Source organism: Pelobates fuscus, chromosome 6 (genome assembly GCF_036172605.1).
Source record: "Pelobates fuscus isolate aPelFus1 chromosome 6, aPelFus1.pri, whole genome shotgun sequence".
Taxonomy (NCBI): Eukaryota; Metazoa; Chordata; class Amphibia; order Anura; family Pelobatidae; genus Pelobates; species Pelobates fuscus.
This window is the reverse complement of record NC_086322.1, coordinates 57,289,032-57,304,105: the sequence shown is the minus strand read 5'-3', so window position 1 is coordinate 57,304,105 and position 15,074 is coordinate 57,289,032. Positions and strand designations below refer to the sequence as shown.

Sequence of the window (15,074 nt, the reverse complement as noted above, 5' to 3'; positions counted from 1 at the left end):
AGAACTATAGTTTTCAAACATTTAGAGTGGCAAGGCAAACCATATTTTCTGTTTTGCCATGTGTTAATAGATCCATGGAATTGCCAAGTGTTTACTTTAAAAGACTGTGTTGTTGGTTGGTGTGACGTCATGTACTGATAATTTAGTAGTATTCAGTTATTTTGGCCAATATTGTTTAGATATTAAAAATGAGAAAAAAATTGCTGTTATCATGTTCTGTTATTTTGTATTTTTCAGTGTCTAAAAATGCTAACAAGTCTGATTTGAGTCTGATAGTTGATTATGTCTACAAGACAAATGTTTTGGATTAACTGTGAATTGGTCTGGTGGTAGAATCCTACACTTATTAGCATACAATGATCAATATCTACAAGGCAAAAATAGGTGCTATTCTGGAAAAAAAAAAACGTGCTAAATATGATGCGATCACCATGAAAAACAATTAAAATGTCTCATTAAGGAATTAGAATTTTCATGGTTTGCCTTGATAACTATAGTCACATGTAACAATTCTGCATACTACAATTAAAAATATATAATAACTGCCTACAGGGAGATTGTATTTGTTTATTATATCCATTTTTATTTTCTTCAAAGCTGATCATTATACAATGGCACATTTCTTAATATAACCATCGCTGTAACAGAAGCTTACCTTTGCCTTGGAATACGTACTGCTAAACCGCCCCTTTTAACCACTAACCAGGTACATGTCCAATAACAGAGACTGTAACCACAGTGGAATGGTGGAATGGGCTTACCTGGTTCATGTGGATTACGTGTATCACAGTTCGGGGCTTTTAAACAGGATTCGTCTATTTATACAACCCGTACGGCAGAGACTCAGTATTTATAAAAACGAATCCAAACTACCAAACACTGGACCACCCTGCTATTTAATTATGTGGTATTTTACCTCCCAGATCGACACTTACCATCCGTATGAAACGCACAAACTCTCTGTTTCAGTTCCTAGATGGCCACCATTTCAGGACTTTTATACGTGTTCGCGGCCATCTTAGTTCACGAACAGCGGTGATTTGCCGTCGAGTGTCTGGAACCAAAATCGGACACTCGAGTAGGCGAACACTGCTGACACCTCCATAAGACCGTACATTTGTGCTGGAACCACCGACCGTGCTGCCGTTCGGTAGATAGACTATACCACATACAGGGATTTTAGCGATCATCAGGAAATGCACAGATGGCAAGATTTTCGTGCCTTTTCACCACACGAACGAGGACCGACCGCAAGGCCAAAACTTATGGAACTATTTTCGGCTAGTGTGCCTGTGCGGTCGGTCAAATCTTTAAAGTCCCATAACTCCCGAACCCCTTAACCGAATGGGGTGATTTTTAAATATGGTGTTCCCCCGGATTGGGGCTATCTGGGGATACTGGATTTATGGATGTACCCCAAGTATTTAAATTCTTAATGTAGATAATGGCTAGCAATTATATAGATAGATGTATTAAATATTAACAATTAGCATGTATTTATAGTTTTTTTTCTTTACACTTTTTAAAATTATTTTTAAAATGAATATTGAGACATGAGTGAAATTCAGATGTAATAATAAAAAAAAAATCACACAAACAAATGACTAATGGTCTATAAAGCTATAAACGTCACTGGTAAATCATTAAGAACATAAAGTAACCACAAGACCTTGATTCAACAAATGTACTGCCGTGCTCAGAGTACGATGAAGCCTGTGTAGACGAAGGAACCAGTGGGGAAGTGTCAATCTATCCCTTGCTTATAACATGATACAGCTCAGTAACTTGCAAATGTACTTTTCTCTGGAGAACATCAACAAAAATTATTATTCCCAACCCCTCCTGAGTTTTCCGGTCATTTAGCGATGGGATTTTCTTGTGGTTAATGTGGAACATTATTAACAGATGCAGTGAGCTACCGTGAGAGTACAGAAAGAAACGCTACCATGGATCTAAAACATTTTGATATGCTTTCAATAACCATGGACTATAAGTAAGAGACTTTATTGTGAATTTATAACCAACTTGCAGAATTTAGTTTGACATTTTAGGTGTTGGGGAAATTTGACAATTCTTGGATATTTTTTCCAATGTGTCTGTTTTAATGAGTTACTCCTAGCAGCGTAGCCGCAACAGCCCACTGTAGTGGCTTTGGTGTCATGAGATCCCTTGCCCTGTTTCTCTGGATTGGGGTAAACCATTTTGCAGCAGTTTCACTCTTACCTTGGTGCACACCTGCAGCGATGTCCTCTTCTGACTAGTGACAACACTCTTGTTCCGGGCTGGTTACGGATACCACAATGATGCTGTTCCAGGTTGAGCTACACCTGCAGCAAAGGGGTTCAAAGCAAAAAAAAAACTGCACATACAGACTTTAAGCACTATTCTTTAAAAAGAAACTTGTGTTTGGAGTAACTCTTTAAGCTAAATTTCTGCAAGCTTTAATTTTCCAATTTTCCAAGTAAATGCACTACGACTGTTTAATGAATATGTATATAAGTTGTTGTGTAATCCTGAATATCCAATCATCGATGTAGCTTTAGTACCATGATAGTCACCCACTGATGCCAAAAGCCTTACACATTGCAAGCCATATAAATGAATAATGTATATTAACAGATGTGTCTTCACAATGAGTGTATATTACAGCAACAGTCTGCTTTAGTATTCACAACATTAAGTTGTGTGAAATTCATTCATTTAGCTACCTGAATTGGAAGATAGCGTATTAAATGTTTAATATATTGGGTAAGAGCTTGTGTCAGCCAGGCGAGCGGCTTAGTGATTGTATGATAGTTTGGAGTTTATTGCTAAATATGTTGAATCGTTATGGTCCTAGAATAACTTGACTTGCTAAACAGGCTTCTTGTATCATGTAACAGACACTACAGAGCCCGAGGAAAGAATTAAACAAAACTTTCCATTAAACATGAAATAGTCACTGCAATTTGCTGTTTTTGCTATCATTTTACTGTATCAGGCCTTCATAATCTCTAGGCACCTATTCTTGTTCTATTACAAAGTTCTTTATCCCTGGATTGGTACCCATCACCGGCTCCAAAAGCAAATTTTAAAGGTCACTATTGGTAGGAACAGAAATGCCATATATGTCAGATACCAGACAGTAGATAAAAGATTATATGCTGCTGAGATAAGGTCCTGGTCACTGCAGGGGCAAGTGTGGCCAGGTCCTGACTGGTACACGATTAGAGGTTTACAGCAATGTCCCAATTCCTGCTCATGTTGGTAGTTAGGTGCAGTGCAGGTAGGTTGGCAGCAGACGTGACTTAACCAGCTCCCTCTTTAAATAGTCCTTAAACTGACTGGGCAAGTTGTCATGCTTTTCTTTAGCATGTGCTTGTGTTTTATGACTCAATCCTGGATTTAGTGTGTGCTGACCCCTGGTCTAGTTAACTAACCATGTCTTTGGATCTATCCCTGTGTTCTATGCTCTGGCTCTGTGTCCTTACTTAGATTTCGACCTCTGCTTGCATTTCTTATATATGAACTTGCCACCTGTATATTTGACCTCAAACTGTTTCTCTAAGCTAATTATCGATTCCCCTGGCTGGCGGCACTCTGCGCTTCCTGTAACTGAGAGTCAGAAGCCAGATGCCACCTGGAGGACCTGCAGAATGGCGCTGGAGGCAAACTTTGGGGTTAAACTGTTTAAGAATGAATTAACCCCTTAAGATAATAGTGCACTGGGGGGCCTCCTGGTACTATAACCACTTATTTAGATGAAGTTGTTATGGTGACCGGAGTGTTACTTTAAATACATCCATTATGAACAATGTAGCTCAGTTATGAATCATCTCTTTGTGAGAATTTGTATCTTTGCATCAAAATATACAGTTTACTTGAACAACAAACATTTGCAAATAATGTCTCCCATTTGACGCTGATACTGTTACAATTTCTGCAGATGCGTGATAGTGAGATGTTGCATCTAACCAGCACCAAATGGCATACTAAGGCTTTATAAACTTCAAATGCATTAGCAGATATTATAATTGATATTTCTTATGATTTTTTTCCCCCACAAATTAAGTAAATGATTGAGTTTCTGAAAAAGGACTTTTTATATAGAATTTTAAGCTGATAACACATGGGTTGCAACAGCTGCTAATAAAGGGATTAGACTCATTCTTATTAATTTAGCAAAATAGATTAGCTTTTAGGCCCGGTACATTACCCAAAGCCTAACCTATTTTTCATGAACTACAAAAAAGCTTAAAATATGCCATGGACCAATGTTATTGCATTTTATCCAACTCTCACTGAACCTCCTTCCATGTCATCTAAAGTGCAGCTGCATCCAAAAGCCTTAGAACCTTCACATTTGTTTTGCCATGAGTAACCATTTCTCATGCCATGAGATACATTTTTCTCTTAAAGCATTAAGGCGTTGCATCACTACTTTTAAAAAAAGCTGTTGTTGCAGGAATATATTTTTTTACATTTTCTCTTCTGTGATTTACTTTTGATCAATTATAGCATTAATATAATTTAATACTTAACATTTATTTTTAATATAATACGTAAAGGAATACTCCAAGCATCATAACCACTACATCCTCCTGTAATGGTAATTGTGCCAGGAGTGTCCTGCCCCCCACTTCCCCCACCCTCGCACTGGAAGAAGTCAAACCCATTTTATATGGCTTGGCTTCTTAGATAGGTTCCTCTGGGAACTTCGTCCCACCTCCATTACTAATGTTGAAGAGATGTAATTTCCAATACAGGAACTTCAGTTAGCTCCTTGGCTGAGAACATCAACTGATCACTCACAGCCAATGATCTAAGCCACAGTTAAGCACTCTTCGGTACTCCAGATATTGTGGACTACATCTCCCCTGATGTTTTGCCAGCATTATGGCTGTAGTCCATAACATCTGGAGTGCCAAATATTGCCTACCCCTAGTCTAAGCCCTGCTTACGATATTTCTGGTCTTACTAATAGTGGAGTAGTACTTGGTGGACCCCAGGTAAGAAGTCAGATTATTCATAAACGCTTAACTACTTAATAGGGGGTTGCGCCAGGACACTCCTAAAACCATAAACACTACAGTTAGATTAGGGTTATGGTGCTTGGATTGTTACTTTAATACACTATAACGTTAGAATTTCACAGTTTTCTCCTTATATGTGATTTCAATGAGAAAGCTAGTGTAAAAAAAAATAAAAAACAACAACAAATAAAACCAGCAGTGTTTGATTAAGACACATTTCTACATGTAAACATAATTTTCAGGCATACATAAAAAATGTTTTGACTGTAATATATTTTAATCACCACTGTGTCAGTAATGTCTATGTAATGAGAGGGGATGTGGTATGGACGTATTCGGTGTGTTCGTGTGAGAAGGATATGTGTCTCTGTATGGTATGTACAGGAGGTTTGAATTCGTCTGTGTATGTATCTCTGTTCATTACGTAAGTCAAGCAATGAAAAAGACAAGCTTTTATTATTTTTATGGATGTCTTCATTACTAAGCACTGGCACATTTTGTTTCATTTCTCGGAAGGCAATTAAATAGTGTAGTATTAGATAGATGAAAGATAAAAATGGTTCATTCACTGTTGGACCATTTTCTGAAATCCAGCCACACGTTGTGCTATAGTCAATATTAAGTTAACTTTGTTGAATCATTTGATTGTATGAGAGTGTTTTAACAAATGTAATTGCTTTATTATGATAATAAAAATGTACTTAATGTTACATCCTGCATATTACTATTAAATTGGACATTTTTTTATATTGAAATATTGGAAAGATGTACATTGTAGACACTTAGAAATACCACTGTTAATGTAACAAAGATCACTATGGATAATCCTTACTAGAATAAAAATGTGTACAACGTGAAAACGAATGACCATAACATTTAGATATTTAATGTTTTTAATGGTATTTAAAATGCCAGACATATTGCATATTTAGCATATTGCCAGAATGAATATTTTTGCTTTTAATCCTTTCATGGCAAGAGCTTAGGCGCATCCAATTATACACAAGCTATATAATATGCAATTGGTCAGTACTGAAGTCACCTTTGTATAGTCCAGCTTTACATACATTCATAAAGTACATTAAACTCTGTTTGTGTTCTATATTAAAAGCAGTGGTTATGTAGTATTGTAGTGGTTGTGGTGCTTTAAGTCTCTAAGCATTGTCCCTTGGTTTACAGGTTTAAATGTAGCTAAAAACTCAACTGTGAATATTTATCAAAGTGTTCTGAAACGTCGTGGTTAATTTCTGTCGTTATTTTGATTGTATTTATTAAAGAGTTCTAAAAGTGATCTAAACGGTGACAGTATTCCTTATAATTAATACCAACAATTTTCGCAGAAATTTCAATTTCAGAAGTTGCCTTTTTTTTCTGGTGAAAAGAGAGAAGTAAAAAAAAAAAAGAACACTTTTTATTTTGGTCAGAAAAAGTGTCAGAATATTCATAAATCCATCACACTATTGAAAAAGTGGCATATATTCAAAATGATGGGTAGAATGCAAAAAAATGCAAGATATACAAATTTTATGAATTGTTCCAAAAATTTGCCAGGTATCAAACATAAAAGGACCAGCAACACTTTTACTATGCCATCCTACAAAAGGAGGGCTTGAACGCTGTTAGAGCGGCATAGCGCATCCTAATGATCGGGCCCGCCCTGCAGGCCAAATACCATCCACCATCCTCCACTATAGGTGTTCTTAGGCATCAATGTAAACACTGTCTTTTCTCTGAAAAGGCAGTGTTTACATTAAAGAGGCTATAAAAAAAAAACAAGAACCACTACCACTGCAATGCTTCTGGTGACTATAGTGTCCCTTTAATATGAAAGAGGTGTATTATGACTGAACAAACATATAACTCAAATTCTATATTTTGTTTTGGTCAGTACTTGTACAATTGCCTATGTCCTTAAGGGGATAAAGAGCCTCCAGTGTCTCAAAAGTTGAAGAATTCATTTAGATTTCCCCTACAAAGTGCTGCTCGGCTACTGTATTTGGGTGTTCATTACTTATATCAAGTGGAGAGAGGAGAATACCAAATGATGAAAGTACTACCAGATCATATCAAATTTCACTGAAGATGGGATTGTATTTAGTTTATTTGCAATGATTCTGTGCGATGTTTGAAGATTTGGTTCTAACACTGAGCTCCCATCAAATATTCTCTTTGGTGTTTGGTAGGAATTGATTTTTTTATAATTTTTTTTTTTTAAATCTCGCCTTTTTGTGTTGTACTCTGCAACACTTAGCAGTCATTGTGGGTGTTATTACATTTTATGCTGCAGTGTAATTGTTTTTTAACAGAACCACAGATAATACAAATCGTCAAAAGCAGGTTTGCATTAAAATCCTATTAATCCTTAGTCCCCTAAAGGTTGTCTGTGTGTTAGGAAAAAGTGCCTGAGTAGGTGTGAAATCCTTTACAACAATCCAAATAAAAATATTTGCAAATTGAATGGGTACATTACATTTAAACAGGTCTTTAAATTGGCAGCATTGCTAGGTTCCAACTATACCAGGGGGTTCAGTCCAAGCACAATTTGGGAACGCTTAATCCTTTAAAGCTCTACCTCTTGACTTCTCAAACTCTGATCCTGTTGGCCTTTCGTCAAAACATCAAAATTCATTCTGGGATCCATTGTTGGTGAATATCAGCTCTCTAGACAACCAGAAGTAGAGCAAGGGTTCAAACGCTGGCAAGCACTTTTAAGGTCTATGATTGCCGAACATTTTGCAGCCCTTACAGTAGAGACACTATTATACCAACTGCAGGTTTCATTATTTTATGACATCAGCAGGGATTACTTAGAATTAGCAAGCAAAATAATCTCTATCCATACTGTCCTGGAATTTACATGAACACAGGTGTCTGGAATTAAAGTTAACATGTTGGATAATTATGAGCCTAAATAACAGGCACTTTTGTATAGATTTATTCTAATGCCTTGCTGTGTGTTCTTGGTTTTGTTTTTGGTTTGTTTTTTTTAATATGAACTGCAACATTAATGCTCACTATTGCTTCCATAAAACATTAAAGGGACCGTGTAGTCACCAAAACAACTTTAGCCTAATGAAGCAGTTGTTGTGTATAGATTATGCCTCTGACGTTTCACTGTTGAGTTTATTGCCATTTAAATCACTTTTGTTTCTGTTTATGCAGCCCTAACCACACCTCCCCTGGCTTTGACTAACACAGACTGCATGAACAAAAAAATAGTTTCATTTTTAAACAGATGTAACTTAATGTAAAGATTTTTATCTCCTGGTCTGTAAATGGAACATGAATGTTATACAAGAGGCTCCTGTAGGGTCTAGCGAGCTACTAACAGAGCAGGAGATAAGAAATGTTAAATTAAACAGAATTTGCAATAAAGGAAGTGTGAACATTAGATGACTCTTTACTGGAAGTTTTTAAAAGTAGGCTGTGTAAATCCCATGCAGGGAGGTGTGACTAGGGCTGTATACACAAAGTGATCTAACTCCTAAATGGCAAACAATTGAGCAGTGAGACTGCAGAGGCATGATTTATACACCAAAACTGCTTCATTTCGCTGAAGGGGTTTTGGTAACTATAGTGTCCATTTAAGTTCCATGTGTTTTTCTGTTTGTGCATATGTGTGTGCTTCTGTAATAGTGCATGAACATGTGTGTGTGTGTGTGTGTGTGTATGTGTAAATGTGCATGTCTGTGTGACTGTGAAAATATGTATATACAGATATACAGGTGCATCTGTGTATGTGTGTGTATTTATGAGTAAGTGTCTCTGTGTGTTTATCTGTATATCTGTGTGTATCTCAGAATGAATTAACCTCAATGTGACTACAAGTGTGATGTCTGTATGTGTGTACTTGTCTTTGATTTGGAAGGTAGATCCGTGATGTATTATCACTAATTGTTTAGTATACATAACTTTGAGAAGAGTTGTATACAAAATAAAAATAAAATGCACTTGCAGAACAAGGAATGGAAATGCCCTATTTTGTGGTTTAGTCTGTCCCTGCTTGCCATGCAGCAGAATAAATGTGTTAAACTGATATATGTTACCTGTTTAGTCAGCTGCATAAGGCAGTAAGAAAACAGTTTTATGTGTGCAGTTGCTTTGAGGGATGTGTAAAATCGAATACACTTAGGATGGAAAGAAGGCAAATAGACATAGGACAGTTAATTTTGTTTTTCTTTAATAGAAGCATTCTGGAGACGTAGAGGGAGACTTTTTTTTCCACATTCTTCATATTAATTCTTTAAGGAAATGGCTCATAAAAGCAACAATATATCACTCTGGAAAGAGTAGGATTCTTGATAGGTTACATCTATCGCTTTGCAATATAGTTTTATAGAGTGTAGAATAAAAGCCCACAGCTACCAGTCTGAGATTAGGAAAAAAACGATATGATGGATAGGAACAGCAAGTACTCCGAGTACATACCATGCACCAGGACAGAGAATGGCTCTCTGGCTACCTCACACACTATCAAGAGGCAACATACAAATATATTTATTCAGTGAACAGTGGGGTGTGACAGCAATAGCTGAGCTGGGGCTAAATAGCTTTAGTATATGCAATTATTATAAAATATAGGGAATTTGCTCAAATCATGAAAGCCTGCTGTAACAAGATCGGTTTTATGGATTTTTTTCGTAGAAAATTGCATACAAGAGATTCAGATCATCAAGCTGGTGGGGTGGGTCGCTAGGAGATGTCAGTGATAGAAAGTCCATTATAGGTCAGGTGAGCAGATATCAAAGGAACATACCAGTAGACAAGTTGATGACGTATGATTTACGTACTAGACAAGTGCAGCACCAAAATAAACATTGGTTGGTGTTTAAATATGCATTTTAAAGTGAATGTATAGCTCTCTTAATGATTGGCTCTGATTATAGATTTGACATAGATGCTTTTTCATGATCTCCGTAGACAATCCATCTCTGGTCCATTGCATCTCTAACATAAATCTTTAAAAACAAGAAGGACTTCTTAGATAATACAAAGTAATATAAAAGGTTTAATAGTCAGTCAAAAAGCAAAAACTGTCCTTATTTAATAAAGTACAGGCTGATTGATTCACTATATCACACAAAAATGTATAACCTAGATTTTCCCGGACATTTGTTCACCTGCAGGCATATTATAATGGGATTGCTATATTTTCCGTTATTACTGAGGCTAGAACCTTACTAAAAATGTGTTATTTCATACTGCAGTCCTATAGAATAAACCCTACTCCAGATTTGCCTTAATAGAACATTATCTAATTCACAATTCCTTCAATTCGCAAATGGAAATTACAGCGAGTTTGATTTAGCAACGTGTTTTTTGTTGTTGTTGCATACAGTGGATTTCCGTACATATAGGATTTATGTTTTTTATTGTCTTTAAATGATTTCCATTCATCTATGTTTAATATTCTCAAGAAACAGGCAGAAGAGGTTTTAAAGACAGAAAAGCAGTTGGTAACGCTCATATTTTTTGTATAAAATCAGCAATAAATAGAAGAAAAAGAAGGCTATTGAAATTGCAGCTTTGTGTTTCAATTTGATTTGAGATAATGACAGATATTGTGGTTTCAAAGAGTAATGACAAGACATAAAGATATGTTTTTCTTTTCGCAATTCTTGTTGCTCATGTTTTCAGATCCTATATTGTGCAGGAAGATGCTAACTCATGACCATCACATGGACTACATGTCCTTACTGCCCAACTGTGATGGAAGTCAGCCTACCAACTAATACGTGCGATTAACTAAAGTCAACTGTTCTCTATAATGTTACATGAAGGTTTGACTCTTAACACCTTTAGTCCACCTAATATTTTTCACTTGACTCAGCAGCAAACTGTCACCATATCCAGGCCCATCCTAATGCATCACCCAACTGTCACATCTTTCCTCAAATTTTGACTTTCTTTATATTTGGGTATTTTTGAGTTAACTCATTATTTTGTTGAAGATAAAAATCATATGAGTACCATGACTACAATAAATAAATAAAAGATTTTATCTATCTATCTATCTATCTATCTATCTATGATGGGGAAAAATCTGACTGATGGCTAGTGGACAGTCATTAAAAGTTTACTTTATTCCCAGATCAAGTGCTGGCAGCAGGCAAATAGCTCAGATTTTTAAATTCTGACGCTAGATTTCAGTTGTTTGGCAGGATTTGGTCCGACTGACATGTGGACTATTTTCAGGTTCACTTGGAGCCGTATCTTCAAAACCTGGATCTTGTTAAATATCGTGCACATTGTCTGGATTTTTCATTCCAAATGGCTCCTTACAGCACCGAATGGCTTTACCCTACTCGGTATGCGGATTCAGAGTTTAGTGAATAATCCATTTTTTTTTTTTTAAGCTACTGTGTTTTTGGTAGACTTGTTCTAAGTTTTGCATTGGGATGTGATTGTAGATGCATCACAATTAATTGCAGAATTTAGCTACCCTGTTTAATCTATCCTGCTGATGTACCTACCTGTTTCTCCGTCTGTATTAGGAATAAATGGATCAATCATGCCCTTTTTCAATAGTAATTCCATTATGACATCTCAAGTATCCCATGTGCAACATAACTATGTGCAACATAACTATGCGGACGTTGAAGCAGCAAACAATTTTCAAAATGTAGCTCAAAATATATTTAAAAAAGAGTCTTCAGCATTTATATTTTCTTAAATTTCATTTTTACCGCAATGTGTTGTGTGGTTTTAGATTACAGAATAAAAAGAAAGGCGAATTAAATCAAGGATGATAGAGGAACTCCATCATACTCCTTCATAGGAAAACAATTACATCTAAAATGAAAAAGATTTGAATAAATTATTTTGTTCTGACACTGTACTTTATGCATTATGTTTGCTTATTATGATAACCCTGGAATCCATTTATCACACAGAATAAAAGTTACTTAGTTCAACACCTGTGCTATTGTCTTGATTCTGCTATGTTGGTCTAAACTCAGCATTATAGTTTTAAGTTTAAAACCATCCGCTGTTAAATAAATAAACTTTTTTTTTTCATTTGTTATCCTAAATCTCTATGTCCTCATTCCCTGAAGAGAGGAATATATTGACTGTCAGTTTATAATGTGAATCTGCAAAGCATTAGGAAGTTTCCTGACTTCTAAAATATATTTTATACTCTTGATACATATGTTTCAGTTTTGTAGCGCATGGATATATATATATGTTTAGTAGCTTGCGGTCTTCTTGTGTGAACAGCCGTATTAGTCCAATGAGATCTTCTGTAGGAGGCCAAAAGCCTTTCATTCTTTGACCTGCTACATATGCAGCATAGTAATACATCAATCTCTATGTAGAATTATGCTTTGAAATGGCAGTTGTGCTCTACGCCTGTACAGTTCAATGATTTCAAGTCAAGCTACCAGCAATTAGCTGCTATGCAGTATGTTACAAGATAAAGTGACTACAGATGGCCTGCCCGGCCCACTTCACTGCCTTGAGCTAACACAGCAGAACAACAGATTACTATTCTCCAATTTCTGTCTTCCTTCTTAATGTGTTTATTTACATAACGGAAATTACAGAAAATAAAAATGCAATGGCGGTTATGTATGTCATAAAATTTTGAGATGCCTGTGTTTTATTTTTTTAAATCTGAGTAAAGAGACAAAACATAGACAGTTCCGGCTTGTTTGTCTGTTTGTGTGTACACTGTGTTAGCAATGGATATTGAAGTTGGCACTGCTACTTCCCAATATGTCGTCCTCTACAGAGACTGTGTTTGCCTTAAACAAGGTTACTAACAAGCTAATGTGATTCTACTTGTTTATGATAAGGTCTTAAAGTCCTTATGTGTTTGTCTCTGCAGAAGTAATTAATTGGAATGGCAGTCATATCTGCCCAGAGAGGGTGGCAGTCAGTTCGAAGGCTTGCTAAGGAACCAACATCCTTCCATGTCATCTTGATATCCTTGACCAAAAAAAAAAAAAAATATATATATATATATATATATATATATATACTCATCTTTAAATGTCATATATATGTCTTTGCTATGATAAAATTCTGCTTTTGTAAGCAAATGTGCATTGTAAAATTATAATGACCTAGCACTATTTCTGATAATAAAAAGCTGACTTGACTGTTCTGGATAAGAACAAATTTGAGCCTCATCTGCTTAAAATTAATTCTTTACATTTCAGAATCTTTTTACTTATTTGTTGTTTGGGTTAGCTTTGATCACACCCCAGACATTGTTCAGTTTCTTTACTTGTCAGCATTTACTACATCCACGAGAAGGCTGTTCCTGGGATATACAAACTTTTCAAGAAATGATTACATAAATATATATATATAAATGTAGGTAAACATTTAACTTAAGGTACAAGCCTGTGAGGGCAGGAAGGAGATGGGAAAAGCTCTGCACAGAGGGGGTTGGATGGCAGAAATATCTGCAGGAGGGAGGGAGACAGCAAATGATCCCTTGACTGCAATAAACAGGGACCCGACAAGTACAGCGATCCTGGTCTGGAATTAATAGAGATGCTTAAAACTGATTCTGATACAGAAAGTTACCTCCTGCATATTGTGTGTTTCTGCATCTTGCCTTGATTATTTCTGAACTTGGCTAGTATGTAAGTGTAATGACTTACCTCTGATTCTGCTCAGTAGGTTTGATTTCTACCGTCACCGCAAATAACTAGTTATGGTCACAACAAAGTTATACCAAAATACTATTTAAAAACATGTCGATCTCTTCTGCAATGCCAGATAAAAAACCTTTGTGTGCACATGTGAGATCCCTTATATAAAAGTATAGAAACCACAATGTTGGTTCCCATTCACTAGGCAGACTAAAACACTTACACATACAGAATTAGTACATGTATTAATCAGTTTAGGTGTAGCAACCAGTGAGATCAATCTGAACTACAAAAACAAACCAATTTAACACCAACAATTAAAAAAGAAAAATCACCCATATAATAACAAACTATGTATCTACTTGTAATCATTACAGCAGTCATTTAGCAACTCAACATTACACCAAGATATTTTTTTTAAAAAGCATAGATCATCCTACCCAGCAATATCTGAACAAAGTCACAGGAAGAATATGAACACAGTCACAGGAAGAAAATAATCAAAAACAACACATCAGCCACCAAGCCACACATTTTAAAATCACGTGTAGGACAAGCATCATGCTTGAGGAATGATGAGGTTAACTCTGCTTTTTTGTCTGTTAATTCTGTGGCTACCACTGCAGGGACAAATGGCATGACTGCTGATTGCAGTTACCAGTTTTCAGATCCCAGGAGAAGTTAGGTACAATTACAACCACATTAAAGGGATTATATATCATGACCCTGTAGTCTCACTGCTTAATTCTCTGCCATTTAGGTGTTAAATCATTTTTATTCTTTTTTTATGTATGCAGCCCTGAGATCAGATCAGCACAGTGTATTTAATTTAGAGTTTCTGCTCTCCTGCTCTGGTAATTGAGGTTTAATAACACACAGGAGGTTGCTTCAGTCTCTAACAGGCAGTGGACAGAGTAGGAGATAAATTCAAAATTAAACACACTACATAATAAGGGAACCTTAAAAAAAAAAAACTGACTTTATCATGAAGTGTGTGAAGGGGATCCGCAAGTCTCTGCTTGGGGAGCTGTGGCTCGCAGGGGGGGGGGGGGATGAGATAGGGGGGGACAATATACTTTCTGGCAAAGCATATCAGTATACTTCTATGTTTGACAATCAAAGTAATGCTATTATAATAATCTATCAAGTATTAATCAAAGGTGCAGATGTTCTAAAAAAAATTAAAAATAAATAAATTATGGTATCTAAAGGAGTCAAAGACTCACTTTTAAATGTCATAATTATAACATGTGAATGGTGTGCACGCTGCCTGCATAATGGAAATTGACATTTGGTTATATCCTTAAATATCCTTAAATATTAACAATGTTTTTCATTTTTATTAGCAATTCAGTTAGTGCATATAGTTACTCTCTCCTGCTATAACCTACTGGTATTTGTTCTTCTTTCTGTATTTCTGGATGATTGAACATGTATAGCTATATTTAAAGATTTGAGT

The 15,074-nt window shown here is 35.9% G+C and overlaps 1 protein-coding gene across 2 annotated transcripts in view; it reads left to right on the top strand.

The window, feature by feature from the left end:
* Nucleotides 1-15,074, top strand: part of SORCS2 (sortilin related VPS10 domain containing receptor 2) — an 863,802-nt gene that overhangs the window by 245,884 nt on the left and 602,844 nt on the right. The window lies entirely within an intron of this gene.